This window comes from Canis lupus, chromosome 34 (assembly GCF_048164855.1).
Source record: "Canis lupus baileyi chromosome 34, mCanLup2.hap1, whole genome shotgun sequence".
NCBI classification, from domain to species: domain Eukaryota; kingdom Metazoa; phylum Chordata; class Mammalia; order Carnivora; family Canidae; genus Canis; species Canis lupus.
In genome coordinates, this window is record NC_132871.1 from 7,795,285 (window position 1) to 7,821,677 (window position 26,393).

The window sequence follows — 26,393 nt, forward strand, 5'->3', positions numbered from 1 at the left end:
CATTATCTGAACTAGCTTCAAAAATACTATTGTCAAAAATAACACCAGCTCACAATGGGCTTACAGCAGTGATGGTGGTTTTAGTAACTGAGTCAACCTTAGGCCAAGTGCCATAGCTGGCTCGAGTCATATGTCAGCATATTATTTTCTGTGACTTATGCTTAGAACATTAGATATAGGCAGACACAAAGAAGACTAGAAACCAGCAGTGGTGAATAATCTCTTCCCTGCTGTAACATACGCAAAAAAAGTAGGTACTCTATAGTGTATGTGGGTGAGTTAACGATGACTTAATGAGCACAGCTGCCATTTGAGAGCACTGGACCCTTTACAACAGCTTTGAGTACTGCTCACAAATGAAACCTGATGGAATTAACCACTGCTTATTCTAATATTTATTTAGTTTATTTGTGTGACTGCCAAATTAAGCTGAAATTAGAGCTGCCTAATAACAATAACAAATTAATTCCAACAAACTACTAACCTGTATTAGTAGGCTAAGGGCTCAAAGGAAAGCAAGAAAAAGCAAGTTACTGGAACAGCAGGGTGGAATGTTTTTCATTTATGCTCTATTCTGGTAACTGATCTTATTTTCTTTTGGTCTTTTCTTTTTGCCTGCTTTTCCTTTTCAAAGTTGGAAGAAATCTGTCTGGTTGTTTTGCTCCCACTCTTCTCTTTGCCATCATTACTTATGGTCCTGGAAGTAGACATTGTAGTTTGGAGAAGGGAACTGCTAGGCATGCACATTTTTATCTTCATGGAAGCAGGAAGGTTACAAAGGAAGATAGGTGTAACTAAGGTGACCATTTATCCCCGTTTGCTTGGGACGGTCCCAAGCTATGCCTATTAATAGCCTCCCCTTTCATTCTCAAAACTGTCCTTGTTTTTAGATACCAAATTACGTGGTCACCCTAGTAATACCTAAGATGGGCTAACAGATGCTATAGAAAAATGTAGGAACTCTTTAAAAATATATTCATGGTAGTTGAAATTTAGAGAGAACCAGTTAAACTTAATGTCTTGTTAAAAATAGCAAGAACAGAATTGCCTTTTCTGACACTGGGGTGTCTGTGCACTCTCCAGACTATGTTACCTTTGGGAGTGTTTTCAAATATTTTTAGCGATTGTTCTTGTTTATATGCATGAAAACTGAACCACCCAGATTCTTGTAGAATTACCATCAATGTTAAGAGGATATTTTCCATTTGATAATCTAAAAAAAAAAAAGGATTCCTAATAAAAATTCTTATGGAATTATAGTTCAGAAATATATGTGGATATTTAATAAAATGTATTCATGATGGATTTGTAAAAAAGAAATTTCAAGGATACTATTGTTGCTGGTAGCTTTGGGTAAAGAAAAAATATTTAAATAAAAAATATTTGAAATGTTCAGCAAACAGAATAAAATTAATAGAATGGTGTCTTTTTCAGGTACGTTAACATTCTCTTTCATATATAATTTCTGAAGGCGATTTTGTTATATTTCAGTGTTTATTATAGTTTAGTATATGTGCTGCCGAAGCGAGCACTTTATTATAGTTTAAAGAAAATGTTTCTTGCCTCAAACCAGGTTTTCATTCCCACTGATAGCAAGTAATTCATTTTTATCATAATTGAAAGCAATACTAATATTTTAGAGAAGTTTAATTGAATCCCAGACAAGTTATTTCCTTTGTCTTCCCTTCTAACAGTAACTTTTTATGGTGTGTTGAATAAATAAAGCTCACTGCAAAGACCTAGGTTTCAGAATCCCCAACTAGACTGGAATAGACAGTTTTCCCATATGAAAATTCTCAGTGTTCACTTATAATATGCTTAATATAAGGTTGTAGGGATTTTGGGGAAGCCATTAGAGCCTGCTATCAATTAAAAAAGACACTGAGGAGTAAAATATCTAATGATTTGGGTTGCCAGAAACCTTCCATAAGCACTTTAGACATACAACTTGCAATTAGAGCTAACGCATTTTCAGTTTAATATTTTGTTACTTTGTTAATAATTAACATAATGCAACAACTCCATCTGGACCATGAAATAATAGATTGTAATTCCAAAAGACTTTTTATGGTACACTTTTTTTTTTCTGTAAAAAACATTGTCCAAAGACCTTATGGTGTACTTTTGTTCTGTACTTTTTTCCCCAATTACTAAATATTAGCACTTTTACGGGGTGAAATTTACTGTGGGCTTGCTTCTGCTACTGTAAAGATGACATGGGGTTAATCACAATGTCATGCTTTCATTCTCAGTTTTTTAATGAGGTGAACTTATTGCTGAAGGAGAGCATTCTATGAAAAGAGTAGAGTCCATGTTATGATTTTAACAACTGAATTTGTGTTTTAGCCATCCAGCTTACTGAGACGATCAAATTACAGTGGTCAATGCTACACCTATGAGTTAATAAAAATGGCAGTTATTTAAAGAAACAGGTCCCTCCTCCCCAAATAGACATTATGTTTGCCTGTGTGAATAGAGGCATAATATAAATGGCATATATATAAGTTTCAGTGGTTTAATTTTGGGAATGATATTGTCCCTGCCCACTATGTAATCGCAAGGCACCTAATCACACTGCTGCTAACACCACTACATTTTCTCATTATGGACTGTTGGGCAGGCTTTGGGTCCTGTTTTTCACTAAGGAAAAAGAGAATAAGCTGATATTCAGAGTCACTGGAGCAGAAGGGACCTAAGGGCCCACATGACCTTATAGAGTGGACCCTGGAGAGAGACCGGAGATTTAGCCTAGAGCTCTAACACTTGGTAAATCACTCAAAGGCTCTGCCTCTGCCTCAATCTACCTATTAATGACAACAACACACATATTCCGTGATAAACCAATTTATGAGGACACGAGAGAGGTAGTAGACAATATTTCTCTTGTGAACTTCCAAGGAGAACCCATCCTTGGAGTGTAAGTAGGCAGAGCAAAGTATAAGCCAAAGAATAAAAGAAAAGGGCCAGTTGCTTTACTTTTCACCCTAAAGCCCCACCGGGTGCTGAGGCACCATCTGAGTAGAACAGTCTTGAGATGCTTCTGCAATTAGCCCTTTGCAGGGATGATTATTATGTCAAGTCTTTTAAGAAAGTATATAGGCAAAGCCTGCCTCCCACTGGGTTCTGAGTCTGCTTGGGAGTCATATCCCCAAAGCACATGTAAAATTCTTAGAAGAGAGACAAACAGGGAATTTAAAAGAGGAATAAAGCTACTATTTATTATACACTACCACATTCTGGATGGTATAATAAGGATGATAATAATAATAATAATAATAATAATAATAATAATAATAATAAGCAGTCACAGGTAAAACGGGTACAGGTAGTCTCAGATGCCGGGCTTTGGGCTGAGACCTCATGCATACATTGTCTCACACAATCCTGTGAAGTAAGTTTCAACATAATCCCTATCTTACAATGAGAAATCTGAGACAAAAACAGGTTCACTCACTTGCGCAAGGTCTACTGAGGTTGTAGAAAATGAGTTTGCACCCCAGGAGGCTGACTCCAGGATCTGCTCCCTCTCTCACTCAATTCTGACCACCCTGTCCAATGGACATCATCTGCTGATGGAGATAATAGTGTCAGGGGGAGGTTAGGGGACCGCTGTAGGGTTAGACACAGATTCTACACAGCAGCAAGGATGTTAAACCTGCCCTATCTAAATATATACTTTCTTCTATACTATGCTAAGTTTTCTCCCTTTGTAACTTTTGTCCTTGTGGTGACAGTTTAATGAATGTTGAATTTAATATCTAATTATAATTAGATCTACCTAACAAAAGGAAAATCAGCAGATCAACACTAGGTCTCACGCTACCAATAAGTATTTGCATCACAGTAACATCCTTTTTTTTTTTTTTTTTTTTCAAATTGGCCAGTTGCATAGCTTTCCATCAGCATCAGTTCTTGTTACCAAAGTGGGCCAGTTTCACAGATTTAAACCTGCTTGTATTCTAGAAACAAATGGTGTCTTCATAACATTCTTCCTTTTTTATTCATGGAGCTAGTATGGTAAAGTAAAGCTTGGTTAATCATCTCTAAATTCTCAGACCCCAGAGTAAAATGTATCAGGTCCAATGTCGATAGATATATATAAATAGGAAATAGTTATATAGTCTGAGCTTTGACTGGAGTGGGAGAGAACTGCCTGTTTTCTTCCCCCTCTCGGGGGGATGGGAGGCAGGTAATTGCTTTGAATTAAAGAAATGCCAATACAACTCACCAGTTTGCCCACTTCAGAAATAAATAGATGGTCTCCCTTTCCCTGACCTCCTTTTGTTTTCTTCTTCACTGCTCTCCTTTCCCTACAGAATGTATGTGTCTGGGCAGCTCTATCTGGTTTGAATTTGATAGGAGAATGGACAGGAAGCTGGATCCTTCAGAGCAGAAATCAGGCCACTTAGTTAGATCAGAGTTAAGCCCCCTCTTTGTTTTATGTATGCCCATTGAGCAACTAGAGGGTAATGATGATTTTATTCCCTGCTGGCATGAAGTCTGAGAGGCGAACTGACAAGTAAAAAGAAAATTCAAAATTAAAATCGGCATACCTTTCTTAATTTTTCCCAAAATGCTTGAGTATGATTATTATTTAATGCTCCTTTATCCCTGTACGAGTCAATGTATGGAATTGTTCCAGATAATAGAAATCTGCCTAGAAACTAAGACCAATATATGAAAAATATCAGAGAGGCTGGAGGTATTGGGTTGGATGGGAACAGGCTTCTAAAAGCCTAAGGTACAGACTAATGCAGAGCTCTTTCTACAGTGCAGAGTTTTTCAAGAATTCCTGTCATTTTGTGAAATTTTCCTTCCATGTACAGCCTTCATGCTCAGCCCTACTGTATCGTCACATTTTGCTCTTCAGATTCACCACCATGGATGGTGAGTCAGGAACATCATCCATGTATACAAAGGACAATGCCTTGTAACATTTCAAGATGGAAAAGATTTTCAGTCACTAGGCAGGCTGACCTCAGGGCTGCCAAGCAAATTATGCCAGCCCAGGATGTCTGCTCAGAGAATCATTGTGGTGTGGCAGGTGATGAATGAGTGGCTTTCATGGCCTCAGGCAACTTCCTGACAGAGAGAGAGAGAGAGAGAGAGAGAGAGAGAGACTAAGTTGGAAGATGATTTTAGCAACTACGGTAGGTAAGTCTGATGGAACTCAAAGAACCACCCCCTACCTCTCTGTTTGCATGAGGAATGATGGCAGGACTCGGTCTTGACTTGTGGATGTTCAATATAAAGATGAGAAAAACCTGTCTTTCTCATTCATTCCTCCTCCTTGAAATGAAAATCTGCCCCAGCAGAAGAGGATTTCTTTATATTGCGAGTTTTGCTGATCCAGAGAAAAGAGCCTGCAAAATGCTCACCTTACCAGTGGAGGTTAGGAACTGCCATTGACAAAATGGCACTCAGTGTTTCACCCCGACTCGGTGTGTCAAGTCTTTTTATAGTCAAGTACCATCAACTCCTAAAGGAATCTGAAAGACCACTTTATCTTTTGAGAAAAACTAAACATAGTGCAAGTTTGTTTTACTTCATAGATTTAGAAATGGAATTTATTATTAGAAGAAACTGAAAGTTGAATATTCATTAGCATCCTAGATCCTCTTTTGAGTAGAAGACTTGAAAGAAGCCTGGGTTTGGAGGGAATTTGTTTTATCTTTTCTTTTTCTGTGCTCCTGAGGCTGCTGTTAAGTTCTGCCATCTGTAGGACCTGTGCATTTTAAACCTCTTTTACTTATAAGCTTCAGCTCTTTCAGGCAAATTGTTTTTGCTTATGTTATCTAAACGGCAGAAATTGGCCTCCATCTCACATAGTCTCTGCATTATTAAAATACAGCTTGTTGTGCAGAGTTTTAATGGACTCTTTAAGGCCTTTACATATTAATGTTATATACTAAGAACTATTAAAGCATTCCAAATAAAACATATTTACCAGTTAAATGTTCTGTTTTATTTGTGAATGAATGAATGAAAAGGATGAGCTAGTTATCTTCATGGTCATTTAGGGAAAAAAAAAAAAGTAACCTAATGCAAATTTACTCCCCTCATGTCTGGCAACCTAATTCCAAGGGAGACTAGAATTTATTACTCTCTCTCTTTTTTTTTTTATTCATATCTTTAAACAGCAAAAACAAACAAAACCAATTTCAACCTACTAGTGATTATTGTTGTATCAAATACATACAGTAAATTCTTCATCCAAGACGGGTTTCTTTTTCCTTCTGTCAACAAGAAGAATGTGGTAGCACTTAGTTTGTCTTTAGCTAGTATCTACTTATGGATTTTGAAATTTTTGAATGTATGATTTTGAAATTAACTAGATGTTAATTGGTGAAGTCAATCCGGTAGAAGGAGCAAATAGTAGGGAAGAAGGTGAGAATAAAATCAAATAACACATCATTTTAAAATTATCTACCTGTTTTCTCTCAATCAGAAAAGAAAATGTTCCCATCAAATAGTCACTTAAATATTCTATATCAAAACTTTGTTCAATCAAGTTAGCAAGCCACAAATTTAGGCCCTGGGCTCTCTTTTCAAACAGATGAAGTAGCATCTGGGAAAATATTTAAGAGCCCTAGTTTATTGTTTTTTGGGGGTGTTCTTGTTTATTTTTTTATTGGAGTTCAATTTGCCAACATATCATATAACACCCAGTGCTCATCCCGTCAAGTGCCTCCTCAGTGCCCATCACCCAGTCACCCCATCCCCCAGCCCACCTCCCCTTCTATTACCCTTTGTTTGTTTCCCAGAGAAGAGCCCTAGTTTAAAGTCAGGCCAGGGGATCCCTGGGTGGCTCAGTGGTTTAGCACCTGCCTTTGGCTCAGGGCGCGATCCTGGAGTCCCGGGATCGAGTCCCACGTCGGGCTCCTGGCCTGGAGCCTGCTTCTCCTTCTCTCTCTCTCTCTCTCTCTATCATGAACAAATAAATAAATAAATCTTTAAAAAAAAATAAAGTCAGGCCATATCTATGGCTTCTGTTCCCCATCCTGACACTCATTCGATGGGTAGCCTTGGGTAAGTCACTTAACTTTTCTCTGGACCTTGTTCCCTTATTGGTATTAATAGAGGCTTGGAGTAGATTCATTCAACAGATAATTACTTAGCTCCTGGTAAATACCATGTTTCAGTGAGACATAAAAAAAATAATAATAAAAAGCAGCCCTTATCTTTAAGGAGCTGAGAGCTCAATAGAAGATAGACTTACAAAAACTAATGCAGGCAGTAAAGCAGTTTGATACTATTACACAAATTTGTATAAGGTATACAGTGATACCTTATATATTTAGGGGAACACCAAAAGAGGAGTGGTCAACCTTGTTTGGGTTTAGGTGAGGGAAAGAAGATTGACAAAGACTTTAGAAAGAAGATGTTTGAATATTGTTCTCTAGATGAACAGTGGATGGAAGTATAAGAACACAGGCCTGTGGGAAGAAGTCAGTATAAAGCCTCAGGATCTAACAGATGTCCTGTATGGATGGGATATAAGCATGAAGAGATGAAATATGCAAAGAATGGCTGGGACAAATGGAAAAGGCTTTATATGATGTAAAGTTTCTGAATTTTTTGAGAACCCATGACGCAAGTAGTTCCAGGGAGAACTTAGGAACTATCCAAATATGTGCTCTTAAAAGATCACTCTAGAAAGTTATGACAAAGGTTTGAAGAGGGCACAGATTAGAGACGAGGAAGGCAGTCAGGAAGCCATATAGGGGCACACAGGAGAGATGACAAAGGTGACAGCAGTAGCTATGGGGTGGAAGGGCAAGAACTGTAAGACATGAGGAAGTGATTCCTCTAAAAACACTGAATGCGTGAGGGGTAAGGAAGGAGGTGGAAGGTCTCTAAACCCCGTTTCAGCTTTTGTCTTCCATGAGTCAGTTATTCCAAGACAGCTAGATCAAAACCTCTCAAAGGAAAGATTTTCATACATTTAATGAAAAAAATATTTTTAGAGTTTTAAAAAAGCTCTAAAATGCCTTATTGTTCTGAGTTCTTGCTTTTAGACTATTGGAATATTGTATTTTTAAAGGGAACTCTATATAGTTAGTGCACAGTAAGTCGGGTGTTATTGATTCTTTGTTCAGAGGACATACCACAGACAAGTAAATAGATACTGTAAAGTCACCCTGAATCATGTGGCATGCTGTGAAGAAGCAAAAACAATCCAGTTGTGCTTACATTCAGAAATTCTATGAGGTAGCTTAATATAAATACCCAGGAGACTCCGAGAGCCAAAAGTAAGAACAGAGCCTATAAGCAATATCCACAGCTAACCTGGAGTCAGAACTCTTGCTTAAAATTCTTCTTATCCATCCCCACGCACCTTTTGACGCTGGGTGTACGTGTCACTTATTCTACCATGCATACCCTTCTTTACATCATTCCAGTACTTTCTACAAATTTCTTAAAAGTGTCTCTCTTTGATCCCATCCTATCCACTCCAGCCCAGAACATACCAATACGGTGGCTCTTCCAAAGGCCATCATGTCTTCCTAATTGCCAGCTCCACTGGACATTTCTCACCCCTCATCTGATTTGACCTTTATGCCGTGTTTATGAAACTCTCCCTGTGACATCATGATCACTCTTGTTTTTCCCTCACTCCTGTCCACTCGACCACTGTCAGGCCTGTGGTCTCTTCCTTCCACTTTGTACTCTTCCTAGGTCATTTCATCCACACATATGGCTTCTATATGTAGATGGTGTTCATTCTCTGGCCTGAGTCATGGCATATGTCCCAGAAATGAAAATTTAACTTCCTGTTGGACATCTTCACCTGGTTGTCCCTCAGGTAACTCAAATTCAACACATCTAAAACTGAATTCCTTCTCTCCTCAAATATTTGCCTGTTGTGATTACAGTCTCTTACCTTCTCATGATTAGACCCCTATATTCCTCTGTAGGTATAAGCAACTTCTCATAATTCCCTTTTATACATACCTCCCATTCGAAGTGTGCTAAACTACCTTTATTCCCCCAGATGTGTTATACTCCTTATAAACTCTGAGTCTTTGCACATGCTTAGCAGGCCTTCTTGATACACATATAAAAACACATATAATCATTTGCTTCATCTGGCTGCACTTTACAGAACTTTCAAGCCACTATTAAGGATTTACTTTCTCCAGAAAACTTTTCTGACCCAGGCCTCTATGGTTAGATGCCCATCTTTTGTGATTTTATGGTAGCTTGTATTTTATTGCAGTAGTTATCTCTAAAGTATGGGAGAGGGTTAGAAGGGTGATTTCTACCCCCGGGGAACATTTGACAAGTGATATTTGACATTTGAAAGTGTCTAGAGACACTTTCAGTTATAACAAAGGGTTGAGGTGTTACTGACATCCAGTAAGGAGAGGCCAGGGTACTGCTAAATATCCTACGATGCACAGATTTCCACACAAAGATCACCTAGTACAAAATGTCATTAGTGCTGAACTTGAAAAACCCTGTTCTGATCTAATTGTATATTTTTCTGTTTCTTCCACTGAACTATAAGCTTTTGGAGAACAGGGACTGTGTGTCTTACTCAACATTGTATACACAGGAAGTAACAGGTTGTTCAACATGTAGTAGGTGCTCAGTACATATGAATGCATAAGTAGGTGGATAGATTGATGCAGTGGTTTGATTGGTTTCCCTTCCTAGCCCAGAGAGAAAATCTATAGTTACCTGTGGGCTGAGGACAAGAAGTTTGAAGTTTCACTCCTGAAGTTGCCTTGATGCCTCTTGTACTGTTTGAGGTACCGATTAGAATTTCCCATGGAGGGAAATGGGAAGACTCAAACTATGGATGCATGTTTCTATTTTGTTGCATATTTAAATATATGTCATTTTACTTATTTAAATATTGTCTTCTATTACTTGTTGAGTGAAGTAAAATAATATATGCATTTATACCCATTGCTAATAATCAACATAGGTCCTGATACTTACAATAAACAAGACATTTTAGCATGCTATGATGGGAAAACATAGTTTGGTTTATGTTTTAAGATTTTATTTATTTATTAATGAGAGACACACAGAGAGAGAGGCAGAGACACAGGCAGAGGGAGAAGCAGGCTCCCTGCAGGGAGCCCTATGCGGGACTCGATTCCAGGACCCCAGGATCACCTGAGCTAAAGGCAGATGCTCAACCACTGAGCCACTCAGGTGCCCCAGTTCAAATTCTGGTTTAGTTTTAATATTGAGTTTTGTAATCCTAAAAACCTATGCATGAGTTTTAGTGTCATTGATCTTTCGTTTTTTCAAATTTGTTTTGTTTTGATGATGACATGAACTAAAGCATATAAAGTACTTGGTACCCAGTGTTCTCAGTAAATCTTTACTTCTCTGCCTCTTCTCCAAACTACCTATATTAAGAATTGCATTTGACTCGGAAAAAGAGCCCTGATAATAATGGCTTAAACAGTTTATTTTTTCCTACACAAAATAAGGCTGGAGGTCTGCAATCCTGATGCCTCCACAGAGTCATTAAGGAATCCAGGTTCTTTTGGGCTCAATACTGTATCAATGCTGAAATATGGCCCTGATATTCAAAATGCCACTAGAGCACCAATCACCACTTGTGTGTGCCAAGCAGCAGATTTGGGGACAGAATGAAGATGGTGATGATTCCTCTCTTTTAAGGAGCCTTCCAAAATGCATTCTGATATAGTGAGTGTGCTTATATGTAAATTCTTTAAGACCTAACATCTTGACTATAAAGAATAGAAATGTAGCACTTAAGAATTCATTTTACCACTCTATACTTAACATTATTTTACTGCTTCAATGTCATGTGCCTATGTGTATGAATGTATCCCCAAATAAATTTACTATATTTTAATACAGGCTTACAGAAATGGAGCTTATCTCAGTAGCAAGAAGCACACCCAGTATTTTCCAACAGACAGAACCAGGAATCCGTAGAAATCAGTGTTAACATCACCAGTAATAAGTCATATTGTTATCCCTTGGTATGAAGTGATGAAAAGGGCACTCTACCTCTGTGATATTCTTCAAAAAGAAGAAAAAGAAAAAACCAAACTTCCAATTCAATTATGAAAAAAAAAAAAGATTAGACAACCCCAAATTGAGGGACATTCACAAACCACCTCCTCAAACTTGTCCAGGCCACAATAAGAGGAATAACTGAGAATCTGTCACAGACTAGGGACAACTAAGGAAACTTGAGGTGTAACTGTAATGTGGTAGGCTAGGACTGGATCCCGCCTGGACAGAGAAAGGACCTTAGTTTAAAAAAAATAAATAAACAAACTAGTGAAATCTGAATATATTCTGGACTTAGCTAATAGAAATGTACCGATATTGGCTTCTTCCTTTTCATAAATGTATCACAGTAATAATATAAGATGTTGACACTAGAGGAAACTGAGTGAGGGGTATATGGGAACTCTCTGTATCATCTTTGTAATTTTTCTATGAACTTAAAATTATTGCCAAAGTTTATTTTTAAAAACATGAATCACTGATGCACACTGAAAGCCTGTTGTGTTCGTTTGTGTAGGATATTCATTACCTACAGTAGGTGCATTTGAGTGTGATCTCCAGGCGTGTGGGGACTTTGTCCAGGTTGTTCCCTGTTGTTTCCTCAGAACCTAAAGGAGTACCTGACATAGACCAGGCTCAGTAAATGTCTGTTGAATGTGAGTGAATGCATTTATTACGGTTCTTTCTGAGAACAAATTCATATGTTAACATAGGGATGACGTTAGGGAAGAAAATGTATACCAGAAAGACCTCTGCTGTTTCTGAGTTATTGTGAGTTTTCAGTATATTATTTTATAAATAATTACAGCACTCTGGCTAGCCCTCCACTTCATAGTCCAGGAGAATCAACATACTTGTTCTTTATAATTTTTATTTTTTTAAAAGATTTTATTTATTCATTCATTCATTCATTCATTCAAGACACACAGAGAGAGGCAGAGACACAGGCAGAGGGAAAAACAGGCTCCTTGTGGGACTTGATCCTAGGAATCTGGGATCATGACCTGAGCCGAAGGCAGACGCTCACCCGCTGAGCCACCCAGGCGCCCCTTTATAATTTTTTCTAGTGGATCATTTTTTTGAGGGGTAGGTCCTGGAGGAGTAGGTAATAATCAAGCACTTTATTAGAAAAATAGGGGCTTGGGACACCCGGGTGGCTCAGCGGGTGAGCGCCTGCCTTCAGCCCAGGGCATGACCCTGAAGACCCTGGATCGAGTCCCACGTCAGGCTCTCTGCATGGAGCCTGTTTCTCCCTCTGCCTGTGTCTCTGCCTCTCTCTCTCCTCTCTGTGTCTCTCATGAATCAATAAATAAAATCCTAAAAAAAAAAAAAAAAAAAGAAGACGAAGAAATATAGGGGCTTGTAGCACTGCTTCTAATTCAAGGAAACTGGAGCCTCTTTATAATCAATCCTATCAGATTAACTCATGAGGGATCAGAAAGCTGCATGATACTGATTTTCTATAAATTAGTGATTTTCTATTCGTATAAAAGAGACCTAATGGGGGAGACACTTGATTAAAATCCCAGCCCTACCTGTAAGCACCTGCCTGTGACTGTAAGAAAGTTCTTTAACCTCCTAAACCTCGATTCCCCAGTAAGACTGGGACAGTAATGCCTCATGTATGTACAGTCGTCTGTCAGTGACCGTGCAGAATAGATTTACTGTAACAAGAGCTCAAGAATGCAGTGGCTTAAAAAAAAAAAAAAAGAAAAGAAAAGAAAGAAAAAAAGAAAAAAAAAAAAGAATGCAGTGGCTTTCCCAAGACACAAAAGCTTGCTTCAGTCTCACCTAACAATCCAGAAATGGTTTAACAGCTCCTGGGCAGGCGGGGCTCCTCTGTCTTGCTGCTTAGCCACCTCTGGTCTGCGTGTGTTTTCATTTTTTTTTGTTTGCTTTTGTTTTTTTTGGCTTTACACGCCCAACTCACCACCACTTCCACACTCCAGGCCACCAGAGGGAAGGAAAGCTACCGGAAGCACACCTTTCCTTCTAAGGAATGACCCGGAAGTTATCACTTCCACTCACACCTCATTGGCCAGAACTTAGTCACGTGGTCCCGCCTATAGCTGCAAGGGAAGTCGGGAAATGCTCTCCCTATCTGGGAAGCTTCTGCTAAACTGGTAACTCCTGGTATCCTGGAGATTGGCAGGAAAACTAGCAGAGGCTGCCATAAGCCCCGGGAATAGTGCCTCCCATGGAATAAATGTTCCTCTAGAACCAAATCATCTGGAAGGTGATTAGTGTAAAAGGAGAGGGTGAGTAGAAACATGCTATCAACTCTGCTTTGCATTACTCAGATTTTAGGACAGGTCTTCCTGGGATGCTCAGGTTTTTTTTGTTTTTTTTTTTGCTTTTTTTTTTTTTAAGATTTAATTTATTTATTCATGAGACACACAGAGAGAGGCAGGGACACAGGCAGAGGGAGAAGCAGGCTCCCTGCGGGGAGCCCGACGTGGAACTTGACCCCAGGGTCTCCAAGGTCATGCCCTGGGCCAAGGCAGATGCTCAACCCCTGAGCCACCCAGGGCTGCCCAGAAGCTCAGTTTTGACTTGAAAACTTGCCTATCTTCTTGCAAATTAGAACACAACTCCCAAGCCATAAGGTTTCTATCATCCTAAGGAAAAAGAAGCTGCAGGAGTAATATTTCCATTTGTACTTGTTTCTGTATGTAATGACTTCAGCCCACCATCCTCCTAGCTCAGGAAACTCCGGTAGATTAATGAAGAAGTAGCTGTGCTCTTCTTGTGAAAAAGGAAAGATCTGAAGTGCACTATACCGCTTATTTTTAACGTAGAAATTCTTTTGTTTGCTTGGCTGTAATTTTCTTAATCAGGACTTTTCCACTCTTTTCACGGATTCAGTTTTCAGCTTTTGGCAATGATTTATGTTTACAGACATGGGGCTGCATCTTCAGAGCTTTTTTTTTTTTTTTTTTTTTTTTTCATTTTTTCTATCAGTTTGGTTTGGTTGTTTTCCTGAGGATATTTACTGTGATCTGCTAAACTTGAACAGTTGTGTTCTAGGCAAAGCAGTTTATTCTGAGCTCCATTCACGCTAAGCTTGCCTAGAACATTCTTACATTCCATGGGTCCTAACTGCAGAGGGTCAGCCTCTCATGTGATCTAGCAGACCACGCTGTCCTCCAGCTGACAGCTGGCCGGGGTTCAGGTGGCTCTGCCTTCTGGTAGTGTTGGTAGCATAGGGGTGAGCACAATTTGGTTGTATTAGATGGCTTGAGCAGCCATAGGAAAATACCATAGGCCAGGTCACTGAAACATCAAATATTTATTTCTCACAGTTCTGGAGATCATGAAGTCCAATATCAAGTTTTCGGTGGGAACTGGCTTCCTGGTTTGCAAGTAGTTGCCTTCTTTCTGTGTCCTTACATGGCAGAGAGAGTATTCTGGTATCTCTTCCCCTTCTTCTTCTTCTTTTTTTTTTTTAAGATTTTATTTATTTATTTGAGAGAGAGAGAGAAAGAAAGAGCATCAGTAGGAAGAAGGGCAAAGGGAGAGACAGAAGCAGACTCCCCACTGAGCAGAGAGCCCAACTTGGAGCTTGATCCTAGGACCCTGAGATCATGACCTGAGCCAAAGGCAGATGCCCAGCTGACTGAGCCACCCGGGCAGGGGCCACTCTCTTCCCCTTCTTATAAGGGTATTAGCTGTCTTGGATTAGGGCCCCACCCTTTTGACCTCATTTAACTAGCACTCTGAGTATCAGACCCGATCTCCAATCTATTTTTACATTGGGGTTAGGGTGCCGACATATGAATTTTGGGAGAATAAAAACATTCTCCCAATAAATAATAATAATAAAACAGTGCTCAGATTAGCACTGATCTCCCTTTCATTTATCATGGCATCCACAAAGGGTGACTTTTTTTCTGATTATCCTGTGCCACCCTGGGCAACCTCCGTAAAATTTCCTATGGTGGGAGATTGCTCTGATAGCTTCCTAAAGTCTCTTACTCTAAGGAGATATTTGGTCTAATGTCATTATTTAGCCCTACATAATGCCTTGGGAGTTGCAAAATGTTAAGATATTACAATATAATGAAGTGATAGTTGTAGAGTGCTCTATAGTTTCCTTGCTTACATTATCTCTTGAATCCTCATGGCAGCTCTGAAGGAATGGTTGGGATATGGCTCTATTTTATACATTAGAAAATTGAAGTTTGGAGAAGTTTAGTAATTTCCCTAAGGTCTCAGGGCTAATAATTGATTGACACTGAGACTCTATTCCAGGCCTTCCAATTTCTAATTCACAGAGCACCATATATGAGCTAGAATTTGGCTCTGGAGTCACTAAAGTTTGGTTTTAATCCAAGTTCTGTCACTTATTAACAGCAAGTGGGCAAGTTACTTAACTCACTAAAATTTCTCAATCTTCTCTGTGACATGGAAATAATAGAGTCCACCTCATAGGATTCTAATGAAAATTAAATTATGTAGTGCATAGAAATCAGCATAACACTTACTGCACAGAAAATTGTTAAAAATTGTTGGTTATTATTTTTAAGGACATATCAAATCCTATTGCATTGAGTTTAACTGTGAAACCAAATTTATACATTTTATTGGACTTGATAAAATATTCAAAATTATGTACACTACTGACTGATCTCAGGACACTTTACATGTTTTTAAATATTATAAAATTCATCATATGAGACACGAGCACCTTAATTGCCACCTGAATATCTGTCTCTGTGTGTGTATATTTATTCTTGCCTGGTCAAGTAGCAGATTAAAACAGTTAACAATTAGCAGATATTTTAAACTCTACCAGTTATACTTTAAGTAAGCCAATACAATTTTTTTATCTGGCTTTGGCATGAGGTCATTTAGTGCTCATTAATAGAGTTAACTGAGTTTGGAATTCTTGTTTTCCATCTCTCACCAGTAAGCCAATAGTATGCTCATAATTGTGATCAAAGGAACATGAAAAAAAAGCAAAGATTTAACTGCTTGAAATTTGCTCTACAGAAAAGTCCAATTATTTGCAGTTGTTCTCCACATTATGCAGGATTTAATCTCTACCAAAATACATATTTTTCTATTAGTCTGATTCTAAAAGCCTAACATAAGAGGTCATTGTTACATAGGCTGTCAACCGTAATGAATGACTAGGAGGTTCTCTCCTAATGAACCCAGATTTGTCGGGTCATTTAATGTGTATGTCAGGATAAATTAATAATACATACCTTAATTTGTTGTGCATACTAGTCCTCATTCTCATATGAAATAACTAATTAGAGAATTTCATACATTTCTAGATTTAATAGGTGTACATTTTTGTGGGTATATGAGTAAGGGAATATTCCCATTCAGATAATTAGTTCTGATTAGTTTCATGCAGGAGATCAAATGAACTTTTCTCAGATAGAAGAAACTACACCAAACCTGGAGTTAAAAATACTTTGGAGCAAAGTCTACTAGCAATGTAAATGCCATTTCCTCTGATTTGTGATCAGCTGAACCAACAGTGAAGGCCCAATATGACTTTCAGGCTTCAGGAACACAGTCTAGTGACTGAAGGGTAAAAGGAATGCTTCCCATTAGGTGCATGAGTTAGTAAATTCTGGCCTGTCTTGATTGGGAATTAATAATACTAATGACTTGAGATGATCCTAAATAGTTCTCAGCATCTGGGCAGAGCAATTATGAATATATAGATAAATAAGGTGTAAAATAACATAAAATCATTTTCTTTCTATGCTTCATAGATGGTGTCAGTGTGACTACTCATATGAGCAAGATACCCACACATACCCTCTGATGATTTTGATTTGAGAAGGCAAGATGACTATACTTATTATAACAGCTTACTTTGTGTATACTTATTATAGTCTTAAGATTTGGTTTAAGTTGTAGTATGTACTCAGAAAGAAGAGTTACACATTATTCTGTATGTATAACTCATTCATTGCCTTTGTCCCATATGTTCATTTTGTTTTCTCTGTTCGATTCTGGAGAGCAGGGACCACGTCTCCCTCGTGATAAACACAGGGCCAGGCTCATGGTAGATGATTAAGAAATAACTTGAATGAATGCATAAATGGGTTTAATCTAATGAGTGAATCTATAGTACTGAAATGTGCAACACATAAACATGTATGAAGAATCTCTTGGCGTATATGGATACATGCACAGACACACATATGCAAACACACATACACACACACATCCCATATTCAGGGCAGAGTCACTAGTTAAGGAAAGTAATGTCTACGGTGTCTAGCCAATGGTAATACCACATAAGTATGTAATTAAATAATGAATAATTGCCAAAGCAGAAAAAATTTAATAATTTATTAATATGAAAAATGGACATCTGTCAGTTTACAAACATTATGAGAATTAAATATACCAGTCTGAGGAAACTTACAGAAATCCAAGCACACTAATATTCATAGCCACGAGTAGTTTGGTGTGTGTGGTTTTTTTTGTTGTTGTTTGGGGTTCTTCTTTTGTTTTGTTTTATGTTTTTTGTTTCTAACAAAGACAGTACAGACCACAAAACAATTATTTTATTCATTATTTTCCTTACTGTGGGCATAACTAGCATTCATCTAACTCATTTACTAAGAACACTGAAAAATAATTATCTAAAATTTTGTTAAAAATCAATTATAGTTTTTTTTCTAATGAGAAGTTATACAACTTACAAGGTTTGTGTAAACCCTTACATTAACCTGATTTTTTTTTTCCTCAAGATCAGTAATTATAAAACAGCACAGGTCTAGTTGCCACAATTTCTACTAGAAATATACTGACATACACAGGCAAAGTTTCTATTTAAAGTAGATACCAGCTCTGTATAATTAGAGAATTATAGTAAATGGTCTTACAGATGTAAAAGGTCTATATTTATGGACACTTTGGGCACTGGTTATTAGAGAAACTTTATGTTTCACTATGAGATTTTATGTCTGATATATAATCAACTTCATATTATCTGCTCTAATTAGAACTAGAAGCAGCTTAAAATGGAAAAAAGAAATTATTCCAAGATCTCATCTGAGGAGGCAGCTTTGGCTTACTTCCCCACTAATACTGGCCTCAAAAAACAAGATCCCTTCAGTCCAGCTGGGCCTGGGTAGCCTGCTTTTTGTCTCATGGAGTGTTCTGAAGGGCTCAAAGAAAGTCTTAGTTTTTACAGTAGTAGCCCAATGGTATAGGACTTTTCCATGTCATAATTGTGTATTTGCAGGTAATGACTACTCTCTACTTCCATGATTTTCTTCTGGGTTCTTTATTCTCATATGAAGAATGCTTGAAGCCATCTGTTAAGTTTTTCCTCAAACCCTCTCCTTTAGCAAAAGGACTGACTTTATCACAACACACTTAATTATTAATACCTCAATCAGGAAGGCAAACACACTAGTGCAGCAGAGATTACTAGAACAAGACAGTCAATTGAATTTACTCTATATTTATTGAACTGCCTGAGTTTTTAAAACCCATCATGGATGTGGAATTAGAACTGGGATCCAAACACCTCCTGGCTCCTGCCCTCTTCCCTGAATTATAACTGTTAATATCCACCTCTTTGCCACTAATTTTTTTCTAAATTTATTATAGAATATATGAGCCATTATATTTGAGTTTGGTAGTTGTTAAATAAATGTTTGTCTAGAACTAGATGTACCTAAAATGAGTTGTGTTCATGTGTTGTGTATACAGGTATTTACAATGTAATAGGTATGGTGATATGGAATGTAGGTATTATATAGGACCACAGCAGAGGAATACTTCACCCAGTCTGAGTTGGTCAGAGAGAGACTTTCTCTTTTAGAGAATGCATGGTAAGAGGCAGATAAAGTGAGAGTGGAGAGAAAAGGGTCAGTAGGAGAAAAATAGGAAGAGCATGAAGTATACAGGGAACTATAAACAGATGTGTGTTGAGTAGTATTTGAGACAAGGATGGTGAGAAATGAAACTCGGATGGTAGTTAGGGGTCTAACATCTTGGAGGGCCATGTAAACCATATTGATGTAAATTTGATAGTGAAGGCAAAGCTCTGTGGGCATGGAGACCCTGTCGGTCTCTTTCATGCCACATTCCCAATATCGTACATTGATCTGACACACGGGTCCTGGTCCTCAGTAGATATTTTATGCATAGATGAAATGAAATAGAACGAAAAAAAGGGATTTAAGCAGAGTCAATTAGAATTTTTGATAAATTGCCTAACAGCAGTCTGAGAGTTGGATCCAAGGAGAATAGAAGTGGAATAAAGGAGACCAATAATGATGGGAAAAGATGAGGATCTGAAGTAGGGCAGTGGTCAGTCAGAGTGAGAATCTGAGACATATTGGACACAAACCTGTAGGACCTGGTGTTTGTGTGGCTGTTGTGGCTGTGAGAAGAAAAGGAGAGGGAGGAGGCATGTGTTATGGTGGTTGCCATCATTTAATTTAAAGAATATGAGGAGAAGAGTTGTCTAGGGGGAGGATCAAGTTCAGGTGTTTCTGAAGTCATTTTAGAATTTAAATTTCTTTCAATGTTTGCTTTAAAAATGAACCCGTGGAAAAATTCTAACAGGTTTTCAATGAAAATCCTCTAGAACTTCAAATTTTTCAAATATCCTGTGGGTATTGTTATTAGCATTAGGTGGGAACATAATCTAAAAACATGAGCACCCCACTCTTTTAAAAAAATTTTGATAACACCAAAACATTTTGGCATAATTAATTACCACTTATTCTTCACACACAAATTTGGGAAGAAAGAGAATGTGTTAACAGTTTGTTCTTCCCTTTTGCTTTCCCTTTTTTTTCTTTCTTTTTCCAGTATTCTTCCTCTGAGTCGAGCATTTTGCAGTGAAGAGGGGGCGGCATCAGCTCCCAAGTGGAGCCTCACTCTGAGTGGCCTTTGAAAGCTTCTCTGCTTTGCACGGGAAAGGAGCAATGCGTAGAGGCCAAGGAGAATTCCAAATAAACAGCATTTCTACTTCTGTCTCTCAATCTGCTTTTAACATTTGGTGAGGGGCGAAAACAAATCCAACAGAACAAAGGGCCACCCTTCATTCGAACCTGGTGTTCAAATAATATTAAATTTAATTTGTACTCAGATGGTTAAAAATATTGTTAAAATATGTAATTCTTGTACACTGAAGATTTATAAGAAATATGGTTAATGTTCTTTCTCACTCCTTGGCACTAGCTCTCTTCCTCTTCTAAATATATCTTTTATTATCTCAGAATATTCCTTTAGAATGAGTAACTTCATTCTCCCACATTTCAGAGTAAAATCTTTCAGGCCAAATAAGTTTGGTTCTAGACATGCTTACGGGGGATCCAGTTGGCAACTGGATATGCATACCTGAAGCTTGGGGCGGAGGCTGGGGCTCCGAGTGGCAGACTTTAGCAGAGACAGCGCCTTGAGAGACAGGGGTCATCTGGGGAGAAGGTGGAGAGGACCACCAGCAGAAAGCCACTGCTAAAACCTGAACAATAACATACACCTAAGAGGAAGAACAGGCTTTGCAGGGACAGAGCAACCTGATGGGAGAGGCCAGAGGAGGGCCTGGAGAGACATATCCCAGGAGGCAGGGCTAAAGAGAGTTCCAGAAGGAAGGACGCCGAGAACAAAGGAAACGGCAAGCAAGCCCACTTCTCTCTCATTAGCCTGGCCTCTTTAACCTGCCAGCCCTACAGTCACAGTCCTCCTCTCACCCAGCTCTCCTGAACCACAGGGAAGATGGTAGCCCACCATTGTTTCTGTTCTTAGGTTAATGGTTTATGCCATGCGAAGAGTGTCATTTCCTCCGTGTGCAAGTATGCCATTAGATTAGCTTCTTTTAGCATCACTTCCATCCAGTCTGTTTATGGGCTTTGTGGCTTTTAATAGTCTTCTCCTGCAAAGAGCTACAAGTAATTTGACTATAATGCGAGTGTTTCAATAGTCATTATTTTCGGGGTTACTCAGCCAATTTTACCATTGTTCACTCAGGGATATTTTTTAGTTCACCCTCCTTGTTCAGGATGTAACAGATAAAATACCTTGCTCAGAGCCAAACAGAAATAATTTAGATTCTTCTTCCATGGACTTTCTACTTTGTTGTATTAAGTGAACTCCTAACAGTTTTGAGAAGAATAAACAGAAAAGTCTATTTTATTGTACAGCGCTCTGAATAAGGATGACGCTACCTGTCTGATTCATATCAGTTCAGATCTGTATTTTATCCACAGATGATGCGGTTCTGTTGTTCCCTGAATAGATGGGAGTGTAGATAGGTTTACCCACTGTAAAATGAAGTTTATGTACAGGATTCAAACCACTTAATGTAGGCATGAGTGGTACTTATCGAAGCATTCTCATTGTGTTAATTTACATTTTCCCATTTCTCCTGGGGAAAGATTTTGTTATCAATCTTAAAGATCATTACAATGAAGAAATGATTTTAAAAATTGTTACTTTTGGTTCACAGGAATACAGGTCTGTGTAAAGATAAAATAAGATGGGTCTAATAATGCTATTTTTTTATCAAGTGCATGTCAAAACTCATCATATACCTTATTTTCCATGGCCTTTTGGTGAGTTTGTTTTGATTCTATCTTCTATTTATGAAAAATTAAGATATAAAGAAGTAAAGATATTTATCCAAAGCCACATAGGCATTAGATGTGAATAACATCAGTAGTGCTGCTGCAACAACTTGACTTTTTCCTCTACAGTTGCTTAAAATATTGATAGAGCCCTTGAAAGCTTTCTCATCCATTTTTCTTTTTCTCCTTATAGTATTGATTTCTATTTCTTTAATTTTAAAAATTCACATAGCACAATTGTTAAGAAGTTCCAAAGTAACTTTCTTAAATTTGGCTTTTCACCTAAATTTTAGACTTTTTTTAAAAAGATCTAAGTGTACTGCATATGATATGGCTAATAAATAATGCAGATGATGTTCATCAATATTGAGCAGAAGATACATTGAGCTTTGAAAAGTTTGTTTTCAAAAAACTGAACCCATCCTTTAGGGGTTTTTTTGCTTGTTTTTTGTTTTTGTTTTTCCCTTTTCCTGAGAGCTACTAACTTCATAAAGGATTGTTAGAATATTAGTTTATGTTTAGTCTGGCAAAATAAAAAAATAAAATTGCATTATTCCTTTTATCCAAAATTAAATGCTATTCCTTAAAATTTTCCTTCTGGCATTAATAGCCCATGTGAAATTCTAGGAGATTGAGAAAAGACTGTAACTCATGTGGATAAATATTAATTTCTGTAATAGATGTACTATGAAATGCATGTGTAAAGTCTGCGAAGATTTGTTAGGGAGGGATAGGTCTTGGCCATTCTCTAACTTTCTTCATCTTTAAAGGATCAGCATTTATTAGGTTAACTTTAAATATTTGAGAGCAAGGGGGATCCCTGGGTGGCTCAGCGATTTAGTGCCTGCCTTTGGCCCAGGGCACGATCCTGGAGTCCTGGGATCGAGTCCCACGTCGGGCTCCCGGCATGGAGCCTGCTTCTCCTTCTGCCTGTGTCTCTGCCTCCCCCCTCCTCTATGTCTATCATAAATAAATAAATAAATAAATCTTTAAAAAAAATTTTGAGAGCAAAATCTTGACATATTGACTAAATCTGAATCCTTGCTATAATATCAAACATAACTGAAAATTCAGAAACATTGTCATTTATTGAATAATCCTGGTAATTTTTATGAAAGCAAAGTATATAAAACAAATGATGATCTTTAACAGGGGAATCATAAGTGAGAGTGTCATCTAAGAATTTCCTTTCTCTTGGCTGTTGCTTGTCCCCCCCTCCTCTTAATGGTAGAAAACAAGTGAGACACAGTGGGAAGAGGGGACCTCCAAAGTATGAAACTTAGGCCCTGGACTCAGTCTCAGTGTGTGGTATTAAAAGGTGAAAATCAAGAACTGTGACTTGGAGTGGTGCTGAGGTCAACACTCAGAAACCAAATTTCCCTTCAAGCTTTCACCTCCCTCTGCATTCTTCTCTGTGATTGATCCCTCCATCTACCCAGGCTGGGAGCTTCACTTTAGTCCACTGGATGTTAGCCTCACATCTAATCAGGGATCATGCCCTACCGATTCTGCCTCTTTCGTCAGTCTTCTCACTATAGCCTGACTTGCAATTTATGGTAAAATTGTTTCCCACCTGGGTTGGTATAATGTCTCCTACTTGAACTTCTTAGCACCTTCAGCCCTGCTTGTTCCCACCCACCTCTTCCCCAGCAGCTCCTCTGGCACATACACATAATCTGCATTTCAACCACTGATGCTCCTAACATAGAAGTCTCATCGTGTCATGCTCTTTTTAAAATCTGCCTTTCACTCCCCATCACCTTTGGGTCGAGTCTGAACACATTAACATGACTTATAAGACCTATATTGGTCTTGTTCCAGTTTACCTCTCTAGGAACATTTCTCACCCCAGAGAAATACTTCAGTCAGTGGTGAAACTCTTTCAGGTCAGGGTATGACGCTTGCTCTGGCTATAGGCCTGGCCTTATGTGCAATCCCCTTTACTTAAAACAAACAAGGAACCAGCTCCTCCTCTTCTCCTACCCCATTCCTACCTTTTGCCTAGGTAAATCCTATTCTAGGTTTTCCGTTTGGACCTTACTTTTTCAAGGAAACCTTACTGGACACCTGTGAAAGAGTTACATCCCCTTAGCATAGCCAATACTCCTCTGTCATCACACTTGTCATGCTGCATTTTAAATGCCTTTATTTTCAAAAGGAGCTTTCACAGGCAGTTAGCTCCATGAGGGCAGGGACTGAGGGTTTCTTGTCCATTGTTATATACATAATACCTAGTGGCTTATAATAAGCCCACATTAAATGTCAGATGATGATTACAAAGGTGGAGTTCATACCAAGTCATCAGTAGAAGTAGAGTGAGGAAAGTAGAAATCAAAGCAGATATGGAGCCATACCAAGGGCTCTAGAGACCAAGAAAGCTGAGAAAGAACAGTGCTGGGAAATGGAAAAGCAGCAGGCCTGTCTTGTCCTGTCCCACAATATGTGAGGCCTGAGACAAGGAAAAAAATTGATGCACATATGTATCTATTACAAACTATTCTAGTTTAAATTCAAGCCACTAAGATGCTAGGTAAAGTATATTTCCTATACTTTGACAAATACATACTTTACAAATATATGTTCATAAAAACCTGAGAAGGCCATATATTATTTTAGAATTCCCAGACACATCAAAGTTTGTGCCAGACCATGGAAGCACAGAGTGGCTCCTGTCCCAGCCTCTTTTTTTTTTTTTTTTTTTTTTTTTACCCTGGTCCAGTCCCATACTGCAGGAGTATGGACACCCAATCCTGGCTGCCAAGCTCCACCTACATTCCCTAAAAACAGCCATGCTGGTCCCACATGGGTATTATCTGCCTCAAGGGACAGAGATCTAGAAAAGAGACCTATGTAAGACCTGGCAGTAGTTCTAGAGCCATTTGGGAATGAACATATGAAATCCCAGATACCCAGAATGTGGCTTAGAATGTGGGGGAGGAGAGCATAGACTCCACAGGGACCAATCTCCTTGGCCTGCAGCCTGGGGAGAGGCCTGGTCATAGACAGTTGTGCCTAAGGGTGATATTGCAAGCAGTTGATCTGAATATATTGGGAGCTTATACTCCTGGTATACTACAAGTGTCTATCTGTGAGGGTATAGCATTGTCAAGGACTATCTAATACCGTATTTTTTAAAAATCCGAAGGTTGTAGATACATTTTTCCTGACTAACCTCTCATTTCTCCTTCGAGACCATGTGACTCTCTGTTCTCTTGTATTCCAGGAAGCAGCCTAAAATCACAGTCTTTCAAGCCAAAACAGGTTCTGAGTTGTGAGTCAGTTTAAGTTCTGAGTTGTCCATTTACTGGCTGTGGAGCCCTGGGCAGAGTATTTCATCTGATGAGTGGAGGTAATAAAATCTTCCTCTAGGGTTGTAGCTAAAGTACATGAGGTTAAAGCCTTTAAAAGGCTTAGCTCAAGTAAATGCTCAACAGATCATAGTGCTGTCATCATCATCATAATCACTGTCATTATTTTTAGAGCTGTTATGTCTTATTGTCTGTAACTATTGCAATGACCTTGGGCAAGTCATGTAACCCCTAAGAACCTCAGTTTCTTCATCCATAAAATGAGGTCTTTGGAGCAGAGGATAAGTCCAGTTAAGAGTAGGGACTTTTGGAGTTCTTCTTTTTCAGTTTACACTAAACCTGAACTTGACCCCAGTCTACATCGTAAATCATTAATGGAAGTTACTACTATGCATATAATGTCACTGAAGTTCTAGTTTAAGCAAACCTGATATTGAAAATCTTAAATATTTTGTAAAAACTAAAAAAATCGGGATCCCTGGGTGGCACAGCAGTTTAGCACCTGCCTTTGGCCCAGGACGCAATCCTGGAGACCCGGGATCGAATCCCACGTCGGGCTCCCAGTGCATGGAGCCTGCTTCTCCCTCTGCCTATGTCTCTGCCTCTCTCTGTGTGTGTGTGTGTGACTATCATAAATAAATAAAAATTTAAAAAAAAACTAAAAAAACTCTGGATTGAACATGCAGTTTAGGAAACAAGTATATATTTGCTTTACAGAAAGACTCATCGTAGGATTCCTTTGCTCACTGGTTCTTCTAATACATTAAAAGTCAAGTTTAATTTACAAAAAGGTATTCACTTTGCCTACAACTTTTCTGTGAGTCATAGAATCCTTTGAGAATTGATTAAATCTGACTCCTCTTTCCCCAAAATGAGCATGGTTGCAAATATTGCATAGAATTCTTGGAGGAGGGAGTCCATGGATCTTAAGAATCCAAAACAAAAACGTAAAGCCAAAACAAAAACAAAGCCAATGAAAATGGGATGTGCTGAGGATATTGGAGGCATTTCTAAAAGCCGACTTCCAAGCACCTGGGCCTTTTCAGTTTTAGAGAAACAAAGAGAGAAGTAACATTTATTGAAGGCATACTCTGTGCCAGCCACTGCACTAAGTAAGCATTTTTATGTGTTATGATGTTCTTTCCCTTGCAAACCTAAAAAAAGGCAGGTATTTCTGATGAGAAAACTGAGGGTCAGATAGTAATTCCCCAAAGTGACATCACTAGTTAACAAATAGTACAAGCAAAACCTGATTCTGGAGTCTGACTCTAAAGCTATCACACCATGAGAAAAAGCCCTAAATTCCTTCACTCCCAAATCTTTATAAAAGAATAATCACAGAAATCCGGAGATTTGTCTTCCGGAGTGAACTTCTTACAAAGGAACACCTGAAGCCAGCTTCACGTTGACGGCCAATCCCTTCCCCTTGCCAGTGCCTCTCCCTGGCGCTGGGCGGCCCTGCAGGAGCGCTGGGCTGCTGGTGCGATGGGGTGGGGGCAGGCAGAGATCCGAGGGAGGA

At 38.6% G+C, this 26,393-nt stretch overlaps 1 protein-coding gene and 1 long non-coding RNA gene across 26 annotated transcripts in view; one reads left to right on the top strand and one right to left on the bottom strand.

Annotated features, from left to right (window-relative positions):
* Window positions 1-12,992, bottom strand: part of LOC140624431 (uncharacterized) — a 38,542-nt gene extending 25,550 nt beyond the window's left edge. For 8 of the 13 annotated variants that reach the window (XR_012023917.1, XR_012023914.1, XR_012023919.1 and 5 more), the window contains exons 1-5: window positions 12,799-12,992; window positions 6,829-6,924; window positions 6,200-6,236; window positions 4,229-4,512; window positions 3,455-3,569 (exon numbers count right to left, since the gene is read on the bottom strand). This is a non-coding gene — a long non-coding RNA (uncharacterized lncRNA). The other 5 variants (XR_012023916.1, XR_012023911.1, XR_012023913.1 and 2 more) reach the window with 3 other exon arrangements.
* ZNF385B (zinc finger protein 385B) overlaps window positions 1-26,393 on the top strand; it is a 387,675-nt gene that overhangs the window by 240,414 nt on the left and 120,868 nt on the right. Inside the window, exons 1-2 of one of the 13 annotated variants that reach the window (XM_072811288.1) lie at window positions 13,090-13,265; window positions 16,740-16,810. The exons of 11 other annotated variants lie outside the window; for them this stretch is intronic. The gene's annotated coding sequence lies outside the window, so the exon portion shown is untranslated. Of the gene's footprint in view, window positions 1-13,089; window positions 13,266-16,739; window positions 16,811-26,393 lie in introns of those variants that run through there. One more of the 13 variants, XM_072811291.1, reaches the window with a different exon arrangement.